A 14,848-nucleotide genomic window follows, 5' to 3' on the forward strand; every position below is an offset into this window, starting at 1 on the left:
TTATTTATCCTGCTAAACAAAAGACTTGACGCCCTTGGTGGGAGGGGGATGGAACAGGAACTCCAAACCTACAAATAACCTCCTCTACGATCAGTTTCGCAACTGTCTGAGCCTCCATGTTGGGCATAGGAAAAGGCTTTGTCCATTTACTGAAATAATCAGAGACTACAAGTATGTAGTGATTCCCCCTTTCTGTGATTGGAAATTCCCCGAGGATATCTGGTGGCTATCCTCTCCATTGGGTAACCTACTTGTAAAGGTTGCATAGGTCTCTCTTTAAGTGGGAGCCTTCCTCCGGTACATATGTCGCATCCAGCAACATAACCTCTTACATCGCTTTGGCAGTCCCGGCCAGTAGTAACTTTGTCTGATTTTGCTTCAGGGTTTTGGTCACCCCTAGATGACCAGATGTCTTGGAAACTCATGCATCTGTTGTAAAATAAACCTTCTCTGTGAGAGTGGCAGAACAATCTGATATGTCGTGTTATTGCTTTCCTCAAGCTCCCAACATACGACATAGCAAGTTATCCTTCAATGTCAATCTACTCCACTGAGCCTACAACGATTTGACTATATAACTCTCGTAGCAATTTCACTGTAGCTGGGACGCTTCCCCTCCTCCATCCAATCCTTAGCAAGTCGTAATATCCGACTTCCATCCTGTATCCTCACTAGACTTTTTGATTCATCTGCTCCTATTGTCTTTGATCTCATCCTGTACAACCTCTCTGCATGTGATCGTTCCCCATGCAAGTCTTCTTTCCTAATCATCAAAATATCCGCATTGGACGCATGGGAGTCTACTTAGCCGTTTGCATTGCCATGCAGTTCACCAGCTCATGCAATCACTTAACCTTTTCTTATATCATACCTCTCACCGATCGAGCTAACTGGCCTGGATCCTTGAACCTTAGAACCATCAAAGAGAACTGTGATCTGTTCGACCTGATAATTCACGTCTCATACAAGAAATGTCTAAAGTGCTTTATAAAAGTCACTACTGCCAGAGAGCCCCTTCTGGTCACACAGTACCTTCTCTCTGATTCACTAAAGAACTTTGCTGGCATAAGCGACTACCCTTTCCTGCCCATTCTGGATCTGAGACAGGGCTGCTCCGATTGCATTTTCGACTCGCATCAGAGTATTCAAAATAAAGGGGTAACTGAAGTCTGGATGATAAGGATAGGTGCCGTGGTCAACTTGGTTTTTAGGATATTCGAATGCTTTTTCATTCCCTTACTCATTCCAAGACAACTGATGCCTCTGTCAGTTTATGCAAGTGGTCTATTCTTATATCAGCAAAATTTGCAAATGAATTTCCGATAATAGCTACAGAGGCCGAGGAAAGGAACTCGGTTCTCATTTACTGGCTCTGGCCATTGCCTCACAGATTCAACTTTCTCTGGATCATCTCTCGACTCCATTCTCCGAAATGACATGACCCAGGTATTTCACTTGTTTTGCAAACAAAGTACATTTTCTTGCCTTTAGCTTCAAACCAGCTGACTGTAACTTCAAAGACCTGTTCTAGATTATGTATCATTTCGTTAAATGTTTTCCCATATACAATGACATCATCCAAATAGATGAGGCATATCTGCCATTGTAGTCCCGACAAACAGTCTCCATAAGGCGCTCAAATGTAGCCGGGGCATTACAGAGCCGAACGGCATCACATTGAACTCATAAAACCCTTGCCTGAGTTGCAATGCTTGTCTTATGCTTATCGCTTGGATCTAGCTCTACCTGCCAGTATCCAGCATTCAGGTCTAGAGTACGAACCACTTCTCGCTCCCTTCAATGATCATGAAGCGACTGTCGATCCGAAGGGATTCCCGTAAAAATGGCTTGTAGACTGCTCCAGGCGCCTATAATCCACACAAACCTTTTGGATTTTGTTTTTCTTCTTCACCAAGACTATCGCTGATGACCAGCGCTCTGGGAAAGGCTAATAATACCTCTTTTCCAAGCATATCTGATACATGCTCTTGAACTTCTTCCTGATACAAAGGTACATGCTTGGTGCCTGTTTGATAGCTGGATGAGACCTTATCCATCTTGTGCTTAACCATAGAGGTTTGACCAACATCTTCATAAGCAACAGAAAACAAATCTGAGTACCTGATAAGTAAACTTCTGGCCTTGTCTCTTCATTATTGCTTTTACAGTGCTTCTCTATCAAACAATTCCTTTAAATGTTTTTCCGGCATTTCCTTGCTACTGCTCATCATGGCTGAAAGACCATAAGGATAATATCTTAACTGGGAGAATATTCACCACAACAGTTCCTGGCTGTAGAGTCTTATCTGTGGATGACAGATTCATAATTCGTAGGCACTGCCTCCTGGTGTTACCAGGGTTCTGGCTATCATAGCGGAATCTGATTTTCGGAATTTTTCAGAAGGTTCCACAAGCCCTATATTCACAGGCATCTTCCATCTGGCCCTGATATATCTTGCCCTTAGTCATTACTTCAGATCTTGGAGGTACAACTATTTGATTTGACCAAAGCAATCTTGTACTCTCGTTCTGTACCCTCCATCCGAATTGGATGTTCGATCCCTGAGATCTAACCTTGTGTGTGCGCATATTTTCATAGCTTCATATTTTTGACAAGAAAATCTCAAGTGAAGGATTCCATCACAGATAGATCCGCCACCATCCACTCCCACGCTTCAGAGTTGTTCCATTTAGCACAAGGTTTATAGAGGTTTTACCATATATCTCTACACAGAATTCCATTTGTTTTACAGGACGTTCCTGTCTATTTTTCTTTAAAGAATGGTTGTTTGTACGTTTTCATAGCAAACTTTCGATAGTAAGGAAACAGTGGCACCTGTATCAATGAGTAGAAAAGTATCCATCCCACCTACTTTGGCAGTTACATAGCCCCGATTCCTTGAAAGAGATGAACAATTCAGAGTGTTCATCAGTCTGTCTCGCGTTCTTTTGGATTGGGTCCGGTCATCTGACTTTTCAGTCATGCCTCGCATCTTCTGTTCAGGCTTCTGGGGAGAGGTTGTATCTTTAGTACGGCACAATCTCTTTTCAGGTGTTTATCATTCCGCATTTATAGCATCTTCGAGTACCAATACCATTTCCCATTTCCTGTCTGCCTTTTTCATTTCTTTGCATTTGAAACTTCCATTGTTTCATATTCCCCTTTGAGATATTGGGATATTTTTCTATGGCTTCTCCAATTTTATCTGATCTTTGATCCCGACCGGAATCCATGCTTGTCGTGATCCATGCTCATGACATTCTAGGTGCCGATCTTGCTTTATAAACGCCTTCCAGCTCAGATCTGTATAGCATCATTAAAGCTGCTAGGTCTGGACTGTTTGATCTTAAGACGATTTCCGGCATTATGCAGTTGATCTCAAAACTGTTCTGTGGCAAGAATCTCACGTACATGGGCGCCTGTGGGATAGGCTAGGTTCACTAGCCTCCGTATATCTTGGCCCATCTCTGGTAAACTCTCTGATGGTTTTTGTCTCCTTTCCCTCAGCTGAGTCCCTGATAGCAGCTCCTGTTTGGTTCAGTGGGGCAAACCGATCCTGTAAGCATTTGACTAATTTTCCATAGATCTGTCTCATCTGGGCTCATTACCCAGCACACCTTGTGCTAGCCCTCTAAGATATGAGCTTACAACCCCTTTTCCGTCTCAGTCCATTCATTTAAGAGACTAAAACAGACTCAAAATGAGACAAATAGTCATTCCACATACTGGAACCATCATAAGTCGCAGGTTTAATAAAATTCCTTGGCTTTTGATCTGTCGCCGGTATTAGTATTTGTGCCATGGAATGCGTCCAATTCTCCAGACCTATCATCAGTCTCATCACATGTGCATACATCCTCAGTACAATTTGCATTTTCAAGCAACCGGATCTGTCCGTCTTGTAAACGGAGTACTCGTCCTTGTTTGTTGTATGCGTCTTGGTTAGCGGTAGCATTTTCCTGTAGCATCATTCGCATAGACTGCTCTAATCTCCCTATTCAGATTTTCTCATTTTGTCTTTTGTATCAGTGTTATGTCGTGTAAACTTGCCATTGTGAAAATAACAGTAAATTATCAAATTTATCAAATGTAATTTAACAAATTGGATCTAACCCAAGTCTGATGCTGCCGCCAATTTTTGTAAATGTCTGGGTCCGTTTATTTATAGGTTTAGATCCCTAATCAAGCAAAATGAGTTAAACAAGTGATAATATAAAACAAGAGATAGATCACTAATTAAAACAAATGATTTGAAATTGATAAATGACAAAGCCTATATGAAAAACAAACGAGTCAATATATACATATATTACTTAGGATTTCCTATCCTTAACATTAAAATCAACAACTAATGCGTATATATATGGGTCTGTGTCCTGGATGTATCTGTACCAGATCAGGCAGAGGTATGTATTGATCCGGACTCGGATAGGTCTATAGGTAATGTTTCAGGTTTCTGTCTTGTACCCAGACAGATGAAATAGTTAGATGAGGTAAATTATCACTTTATTCCCATCCTTTGTGTCCAGACCCAGCACCAGCCACCGTATACTGTATTAAATCCTTTAAAATCCCGTACCTTGCAATTACTGTTTTGCCTGACCGTCACTTGTGAACTCCAACTGGCAACTGCCAGCTTTCAGCAGAACGCTCCTTTATATAGACCAGCATCACCCCGGACTACCCTCGGCCGCTATCGTAGAAGCATTACGAGAAGTCCGGGTGACGTAATTCAGCTAAGATTCCCAGCCCGATCCGTCACAGAACTAAGTATAAATGTACCTCCATTAAAAAGAGTGATTTTTTGTTTGGGAATTTACTTGCGTATCAATCTGGTGGCTAAATGCCCTGATTTTCACGGATTGAAACTTAAAGCTAAGAATTACACTTAGAATTTCTTTGCATATGACTTAAAAATATCTCTCTTAACTAAGAATTATTTTTTACTAAAATGTGTACTCAGCACAAATTCTTGAGTATCCTTGACAAAGAGATCAAAAATAACGTTCTAATCCGTTTTAGCGATTATGTATGGAATCAGTGTGAAATAAAAAGGAGCAACTTAGGCTGGCAATTGGTGGATACTGCAGGGGTTCATTTTCAAGAATGTCAACTTTTACATTCCTTTGAAAGTTGCCACAAAATCGGAGCACTTATTAGTTTCAAAATAAGTGTAGGCAATCCACAGTTTCGTGTAAAATAACTTGGGGATTTCTGCCTTTATGATTTTTCAAACAGCTTCTTGTCATGTTGGAATTTATTTTTACACATTGATCATGTATAGAATTAATATTTTCCAAGTTTTATTCAAAATTTCTTAAACTGGTGTTTAGGAATGAAACCGACATATATAAAGCATCGGAAGCCTTTTTTTTAAGCTACAGCAGTGCAATATCTCATTTTCTCAAAATTAAACGTTCATACAATGAAGAGTGCAAATAACTTGACATGCTTTGTGAGCCTAAGTCAATCCGATTATAGAGAAATATATAGAAGTATGCATCATTTTGTATCACTGAAGTAGTATTATACTCATCACTGTGCATTTAAAGTTGAGTTTCCAGCCACTCCACACGGACAATTCCCATACGAATGTATTTTTAAAAATGTTCATCAAGCAAATACATTGGAATCTTTTTACTGTCTACATTTTCCAAATTCCTTGGTTAATAAAATGAGCTTGTTAGACTCAGGTTATTCAGATAAATTGTTGTCTATTATTTTACTGAATTGCCTACAATATTTTGCTGAGATTGCTTGAGCATGACAAGGAGCACACCGAAAGTTGTAACCAATTGACAGGAAATGCTTACTCCTCCATGAGTTTCTAATGTCTAAAAAAGTTCTTCATGCAGGAATTCATATTAGATTCAAGTAACAAACAAGGAAAGTAAGTTTGTGTTGATTTATGAAAAATTGAGTTATCTATTTGAAAATATTTTACAGGATTGATCTAATATTTAGACAGAGAAAAAAAAGAAAATATTTTGTCTAAAATATGGATTTTTTTTTTTTTTTTTTTTAGAAAACCACGCATAATCTCAGCATCAAAATCGGATATCTCAACGTCATGGTTATATCAAAGTGGTAAAAAATCCCAAAGCACATATTCTCTAAGATATCAGCCCCCGCTGGGGATCCGGGTTAGATATATTCTCAGCACCCTTGCTTGTCGTAAAAGGCGACTAAATGGGGCGGTCCTTCGGATGAGACCCGTATAAAGGGCCCCGTGTCACAGCAGGTGTGGCACGATAAAGATCCCTGCAGCTGCTGAAGGCTAAATTTGCAGCCTGTAGTGTGCAACATATATCCTAAATTCTGGAGAGGGACGTTAAAATATATCTCCTAATGCACTGATATCAAACCCTAAGATATTTCTCATTTTAGACCGATGAATACATCGTAAAAATGGAGCACCTACAGTATTCGAATTTCATTAAACAGTATACAATCAAGTTCGTAGACATATTTTTTTTTCATTTAATGTCGATGAAATCTCACAACCAACAAATTCCAAAAAAAGAGTAAAAAAAAATCTTCACAAGGGTTTCATAAAAATTATCAAAGATTTGCAAAAAATTTGGTCTCGGAGCAATATTGAGAAACCATCATTTTCACTAGCACATATAGTATTCGAATTTAAATGCACACGAAAACGAAATAATTTTAGATGCTATCAGGTAATATTCACAAAAAGATTATTTTCTAAAATAGAACATATTTTTTTGTATCATTAGCTTATTGTCATAATTTAACTCGTTTTAAAAAATCGTCCATAATTAGTGCATGCTCTTGTGTATCCAATCAACTGATATACATATTTAAAACCTATTGAGAAAAACAATTTCTTCATATTCATAAAAATTGATTCAAAATGTAGATATAATGTACATGTATATCAGCAAAAAATTTGAGGTTTGCACTGCATCCTCAAATTTCTTTTGAAACGTACATAACGGAGAGTTGAGAAAAAGTTCGTGGAATTTCTTCTTTGCTTTATTGTGGATTTTATGAAAAGCACTTTATATGCAACAATATATATAGCTATCCCAATTACCAATAAAGGTCAAATGCGGAGTAGATGAAACCAACGTTGAGATATAAATTTCTCAAACGCCACTAAGTAATCTTTTTCTCATTTCATGAATTAAGAATTCAGGTAATATAAGACAAAGTTGGCAGTATTGTATGCATGGAAGCAAATCGCTCCTGCTTCTGAACAAGAAAGGAAATTTAACAAATTAATATCTTTTTCTAAATATGCATCAACCAATTACTTATCAGTAACTGATAAATGTTGATGATTTCTATTTAGTGTTTGGTATCTAAATTAGCTAATATATTGTCAATGAAAATAAATTACGATATAGCAACTCTTTGGACTATTTATTATATTTTTGTTTTCTTTGCGTTGACTTAGTTACCTTTATTTTCATGGAAATATACCGCAATGCGGAAATGGATGATTGAAATCAAATGACGAATATCAATTTCTAAATCGGTTATATATTCAAAACCTTTGTTTTAATCCGCAGATCATACTCACAAGAAAATTTTCACATCTATGTCTACTGAATAAGTATCAATCTACTGTTTGTTTTGTACAACCGATTTTCCAATGTTTGAATACAAGACATGGTAACATGTATATCTAAATAACAATCCTGTCTGTTTACTTGTTCTCGTGTCCCAGTAAACGAACGGGGGTATAAGTTTTGCCATGTGTATCTGTCTGACTCTCTGTTTATTTGTGTTTTTGTCCGCAAAACTTTAACCTTGCCAATTCCTTTTCACTAGGTGGGACTCTGCTTTTAAAAGGCGTATTCCTTCTGACAAAACCTTCCAATGAGTACCACCAAATTCCAAAAAACCAAAGTTCTAAATTTTAACCTTCGCCTTAGTTTGAACGGTACGGCCTAAGACTTTCATATTTTAAGTATGTATTCCTTGTGACAAGAATTGATACCAACAACTTTCTTTCGCACACTGTATTTTCAAAAAATTTCGGCCATAATTTTCGTGATTTTATGAAAGCAAAGCAATTGGCATATTTATATTAAAAAGTCTTTGGAAAAACCCTCGAACGCAACAAACTTCACATTTGAAATGTTTGCTGGACAATTTCTTTTGAAGAAAAAAACTACATATTCCAATTACCAATAAGGTCATCAGTTTAGGTAAAGCAAATCTGACGACAGTGTATTTATTTTGATAACAATATTCAAGCAAGTTCTGAAAAATCTTAAAATTCATTGGGGATTAACTCATCCAAAAACGTCATCACTCGTTTGGAAATTGTTGGTCAGATCCAGCATCCAAAGCAAGGTTTTTCATGTCTAAGCACGCATTTCTCATGAAGTTTAGGGCGCTTATAGTTACTTGGGAATGAACCTGCTCCAAAAACTTTAATTTCATCTGAATTAAGAATTCAGATGATAATGAATAAACAATGCGGGTTGGGCTAGAAAACTGAGGGTAATGCGACAGCGGAGAATTCTGGGGGTATAGCATAAGCTCATCTCATGGAGCGAAGTAATGTCGTCGACTTGCTCAAAGCCCCGGTTATAACTATAGAACACAAGAAAGATTGAATCTTCATGATGGACACACTAAAACAAATTGAAATATGGCACCATTCCCATTCCTGTAAGAATGTATTGGAGTCATGACACAATAGGTGGGGGCGTGGGACTACGTAACATTTAACCAATTACTTATCAGTGATACTGATATGAATGTTTTGATTTATTTCTATTTAGTGTTTGACAAAGATAAAAACATAAAAATGGATTTTGCAAATTCCCTACAGTACCCAACATACAATAATGAGCTTTGAATAAATAAATGGAAGCGTATCAAGCAACTCTTTGGACTATTTATTATATTTTTTCGTTAAATCAAAAAATTTGCGTTGACATTAGTCTGCGTTTCATAAGGCCACAATTAGCATACGTCCACAACTAAGGATGTACATGTAACTCGTTTTATGGAAAAGCATGGAAAATACAAAATTACTATTTTCTATAGAACCCCCTTTCTCTAAAATAAAAGAATCAAAATTCTGAATCTGTCCATTTCCTTATTTTATATGAAAATATGAGGATTTACTTATAGCGCATAAATCTCGTCTGAACGCATAGCAAATTAACTTTTACTTACGTGTGTAGATTTACTTATATGTAAATTTGCACACATAAGTAAATTTTCGTCGTATGAATGGGGTATTAGTCGCATCTTTAAGCTTTAACAATGTAAAATTTTGAAATATCTGTCAATTTATATGAAAAAAATGAATCCATCTAATCTTCCATCACTTGCAAAAAAAAACTTTTATATACCTTGTTCAATAGAAAATAGTAATTTTTGTAGCTTTTCCATGCTTTTCCATAAACGAGTTACATGTACATGTATTTTATTATTTCTTAGTTGTGGACATTGTCGCTAATTGTGGCCTTATTAAGACCATGCTGGCGGGTGATATTTATGTCTTGCTTTAACTATATATTTTTTTTTGATTTAAGGAACCAAAATAAACGCTATTAGTAAATATCGTCACAACATATCACCCTGTTTTAAAATCAGATGTATCTTTGATACGCTTCCATTTTTTATCTGCCACAATAAAGGCATATTGTTAAATTTGCAGCGGTTTAAAGTTCCAATTTTAGGGATTTACACGTACCAACCAGGAGATCCTGTTCAGGTGAACAAAATCCATTTTTATGTTTTTATCTTTGTCAAAACTGAGGGATCCATTGACACATTTTTGGAATGCCTTTATAAGTTAACATGCATATAGCAACATAAATCATTGTTTTGATCAATTGTATCATCAATATGTAATAAAAAAAAAAAAACTTAATATATTCGTATTTTTCTCCTACATTCTTTGGAACAACAGACCCGCAGAGAGCAAACTAGATAAGTTATGCTTTGAAATATATTGCATTACCGTCCACCCCCCGCCTATTGTCGTCATGACTCAATACATTCTTACAGGAATGGGAATGGTTCCATAGGGAAAGATTTCATACACTTCTGATTTAGTGTGTCCATCAACATGAAGATCCTAACAATCTTTAGGAATACTAGTAACTGAAACTGTTCTATAGTTATAACCGGGGCTTTGAAAGATAAGTCAAACTCCAGGGTCAAGGTCAAAGGATCAATGTTGTTTTTTTACTTCACCTCGACGAAGTCGAGATGAGCTTATGCTATACCCCCGGGATTCGGCGTCGCTGTCGGCGTTAGCGTCGGCGTCCCGGTTAAAGTTTTAGGAGCAGGTCCATTCCCAAGTAACTATAAGCCCAACCCGGACCAAACTTGCATGGATAATGCATCTAGGGATGGACACTACCAGACTTGCTTCGGATGCTGGATGTGACCTACATTTTTCAGATGAGTGACCAGGTTAAAGTTTTTGGAGCAGGTTCATTCCCAAGTAACTATCAGCCCTACTCGGATTAAACTTGCATGGATGATGCATCTTAGGATAGATAATAAAACCTTGCTTTGGATGCTGGATCTGACCAACAATTTCCAAACGAGTGATGAGATTAAAGTTTTTGGATCAGGTTAATCCCCAATGAATTTTAAGATTTATTTAAACAGAACTTGCTTGAATATTGTTATCAAAATAAATACTTACTGTTAAAAAAATATGATGTGAGATTTGCTTTACCTAAACTGATAACATTCGTCGAGGTGAGCTTAGTAATCTTTGATTATCTATGTTTTTTTCTTCAAAAGAAAGCCCTTGTCACAAACATTTCAAATGTGAAGTTTGAAATCCCTAGCCTTAACCGTTCAAGAGTTTTTGCAAAGATTAAATCTTTTAGAGTAGGTTAATCTCCAAGGTCAAGGTCAAAGGGTCTAGGTTGGTAACCAATGACTGGTCTTGTCAGAAGAACTATGAAAACCCTAGCTCTTACCAAAGAAAAGTTATGGCCAAAGTTTAAGTTTTTTAAAAATCAGGTCAAACACCAAAGTCAGAAAGTGAAAGTTGTTGGTATCAAATAAAAGGTCTTGTCACAAGGAATACATACTTAAAATATGAAAGTCTTAGGCCGTACCGTTCAAACTAAGGCGAAGGTTAAAATTTAGAACTTTGGTTTTTTGGAATTTGGTGGTACTCATTGGAAGGTTTTGTCAGAAGGAATACGCCTTTTAAATATGAAAAGCAGAGTCCCACCTAGTGAAAAGGAATTGGCAAGGTTAAAGTTTTTGCGGACAAAAACACAAATAGACAGAGAGTCAGACAGATACACATGGCAAAACTATATACCCCCGAAACTTCGTTTACTGGGACACAAGAAACAAGTAAACAGACAGGATTGTTATTTAGAGTAAATAATGTTGAGCAATAAAAAACATGTCTTGTTTTTATTCGGGCAAACGAAGGGAAAATCGGTTATACAAACAGTCAAGTGCATAATATCTCCAGCTTCCTTCATTAGACATCCCAGATGTGAAAATTTTCTTGTGAGTATGACATTTCTTCATCTGCGGATTAAAACAAAGATGCTACACTCCCTTTGACAGTGTACTGCACCCTCCATAACCGATTTAGAATTGAATTCTCCTAAAAGTTCGTCATTTGATTTCATATCATCCATTTCCGGCATTGCGGTATATTTCCATGAAATAAAGGTAGACTAAGTCAACGCAAAGAAAACAAAAATATAATAAATAGTCCAAAGAGTTGCCATATCGTAATTTATTTTCAAAGCTCATTATTGTATGTTGGGTACTGTAGGAATTTGCAATTTAGTATACCAAACACTAAATAGAAATAAATCAAAACATTTATCAGTTACTGATAAGTAATTGGTTAAATGTTACGTAGTCCGCGTGTTTCTTTCAATAAGATATTAATTTGTTAAATTTCCTTTCTTGTTCAAGAAAAGCAGTCGACGACATTACTTCCATGCATACAATACTGCAACTTTGACGTCGGTTTCTGAGCATTGTTTATTCATTATCATCTGAATTCTTAATTCATGAAATGAGAAAAAGATTGCGCTTAGTGGCATTTAAGACGAAAATTATATCTCGACGTTACGTTGAAGTTGTCCCGGCTTTTTCAACTATCCATGTTCAGAAAGCCTGTGTGACCTTATTGGTAATTGGAATAAGTTGAAATTCCACAGTATTGTTGCATAATGACTTTTTAATATAAATATGCCAATTGCTTGCTTTCATAAAATCACGATAAAATTTAGTAAAGAAGAAATTCCACGAACTTTTGGATCAACTCTCGTTATGTACGTTTCAAAGAAATTTAGAGAGGATGCAGTCAAACCTCGAAATATAGATGAAACTTGTTCTTATCCTCTAGATATACATGTACATTATATCAATACATTTGAATCATCAGTTGATACTTATTCAGTGAATAAGTGAAAAAATTGTTCTGTTTCAATAGGTTTTAAATATGTATATCAGTTGATTCGATACGCAAGAGCATGCACTAAGTATGGACAATTTTTAAAACGAGTTAAATTATTGACAATAAGCTAATGATACAAGAATATCAACAGTCTCTGGTTCATGTATTTAGAAAATAATATCTTTTTAAAGGGAGCAATGTCTTGTATGTCTTATATTACCTGATAGCATCTTAAAATTATTTCGTTTCATCTGCATTTACTAGAGGTATAGCTATATATACTATAAAGTGAAAATGAGTAGTTTTCTCAATTTTTACGTTGCTCCGAGACCAAATTTTTTGCTGTTCTAAATCTTTGATAATTTTTATGAATATGAAGATTTTTTTTTTACTCTTTTTTTGGAATTTGTTGGTAAACATGTGTATTAAATTTGGATATAATATGACATTAAATAAAAAAAAATATGTCTACGAACTTTTTTGAATGACTCTCGTATGTTGTTCTATATATGAAATTCGAATACATGTAGGTCAAATGGTTCACAATATTGTATCATCGCTCTAAAATGAGAAATATCTTAGGGTTTGATATCTTTAGATTGATTGATTGTATACTGTTTAACGTCCCTCTCCAGAATATTTAACTGATATGGAGACGTCATCATTGCCGGTGAAGGGCTGCAAATTTAGGCCTATGTTCGGCACTTACGGCCTTTGAGCAGGGAGGGATCTTTATCGTGCCACACGTACTGTGACACGGGGCCTCGGTTTATACGGTCTCATCCGAAGGACCGCCCCATTTAGTCGCCTTTTACGACAAGCAAGGGGGTACTGAGGACCTATTCTAACCCGGATCCCCACGGGGGCTGATATCTTTAGAGAATATGTGCTTGGGATTTTTTACCACTTTGATATAACCATGACGTTCGAGATATCCGATTTTGAGATACTGAGATTATGCGTGGTTTTCTAAAAAAAAAAAAAAAAAATCCATATTTTAGACAAAATATTTTCTTTTTTTCTCTGTCTAAATATTAGATCAATCCTGTAAAATATTTTCAATAGATAGTTCAATTTTTCATAAATCAACACAAAGCTTAGTTTCCTTGTTTGTTACTTGAATCTAATATGAATTCCTGCATGAAGAACTTTTTTAGACATTAGAAACTCATGGAGGAGTAAGCATTTCCTGTCGATTGGTTACAACTTTGGTGTGCTCCTTGTCATGCTCAAGCAATCTCGCGAAATATTGTAGGCAATTCAGTAAATAATAGACAACAATTTATCTGAATAACCTAAGTCTGACAAGCTCATTTTATTAACCAAGGAATTTGGAAAATGTAGACAGTAAAAAGATTGCCAATGTATTTGCTTGATGAACATTTTTAAAAATAATTCGTACATAGTGAATGCTTTTTGCGTGTCGAATCAGCTGTGAAACTCAGACTTTAAATGCAGGTGATGAGTATAATACTACTTCAGTGATACAAAATGATGCATACTTCTATATATTTCTATATAATAGGATTGACTTAGGCTCACAAAGCATGTCAAGTTATTTGCACTCTTCATTGTATGAACGTTTAATTTTGAGAAATGAGATATTGCACTGCTGTAGCTTAAAAAAAAGGCTTCCGATCTTTTATCTGTCGCTTTAACATCTACTAAACACCAGTTTAAGAAATTTTGAATAAAACTTGGAAAATATTAATTCTATACATGATCAATGTGTAAAAATAAATTCCAACATGACAAGAAGCTGTTTCAAAATCATGTATAAAGGCAGAAAAATGCCCAAGAGAGTTTATTTTAACACGAAACTGTGGATTGCCTACACTTATTTAAAACTAATAGTGCTCATTTTGTGGCAACTTTCAAAGGATGTAAAAGTTGACATTCTTGAAAATGAACCCCTGCCGTATCCCGCCAATTGCCAGCCTAAGTTGCTCCTTTTTATTTCACACTGATTCCATACATAATCGCTAAAACGGATTAGAACGTTATTTTTGATCTCTTTGTCAAGGATACTCAAGATTTGTGCTAAGACACACATTTTAGTAAAAATAGATTCTTAGTTAAGAGAGATATTTTAAGTCATATGCAAAGAAATTCTAAGTGTAATTCTTAGCTAAGTTTCAATCCGTGAAAATCAGGGCGCTTGAGCCACCATTGATACGCAAGTAAATTCCCGAACAAAAAATGCACTCTTTTTTAATGGAGGTACATTTATACTTAGTTCTGTGACGGATCGGGCTCGGGATGCTTAGCTGAATTACGTCACCCGGACTTTATCGTAATGCTCTACGATAGCGGCCGAGGGTAGTCCGGGTGATGCTGACTATATAAAGGAGCGTTCTGCTGAAAGCTGGCAGTTGCCAGTTGGAGCTCACAAGTGACGGTCGGCAAAAGCGTAATTGCAAGGTACGGGATTTTAAAGGATTTAATACAGTATACGGTGG

The sequence above is a fragment of the Saccostrea cucullata genome, unplaced genomic scaffold (genome assembly GCF_032062105.1).
Source record: "Saccostrea cucullata isolate Sc308-1 unplaced genomic scaffold, CSIRO_AGI_Scuc_v1 ctg1596, whole genome shotgun sequence".
NCBI lineage: Eukaryota > Metazoa > Mollusca > Bivalvia > Ostreida > Ostreidae > Saccostrea > Saccostrea cuccullata.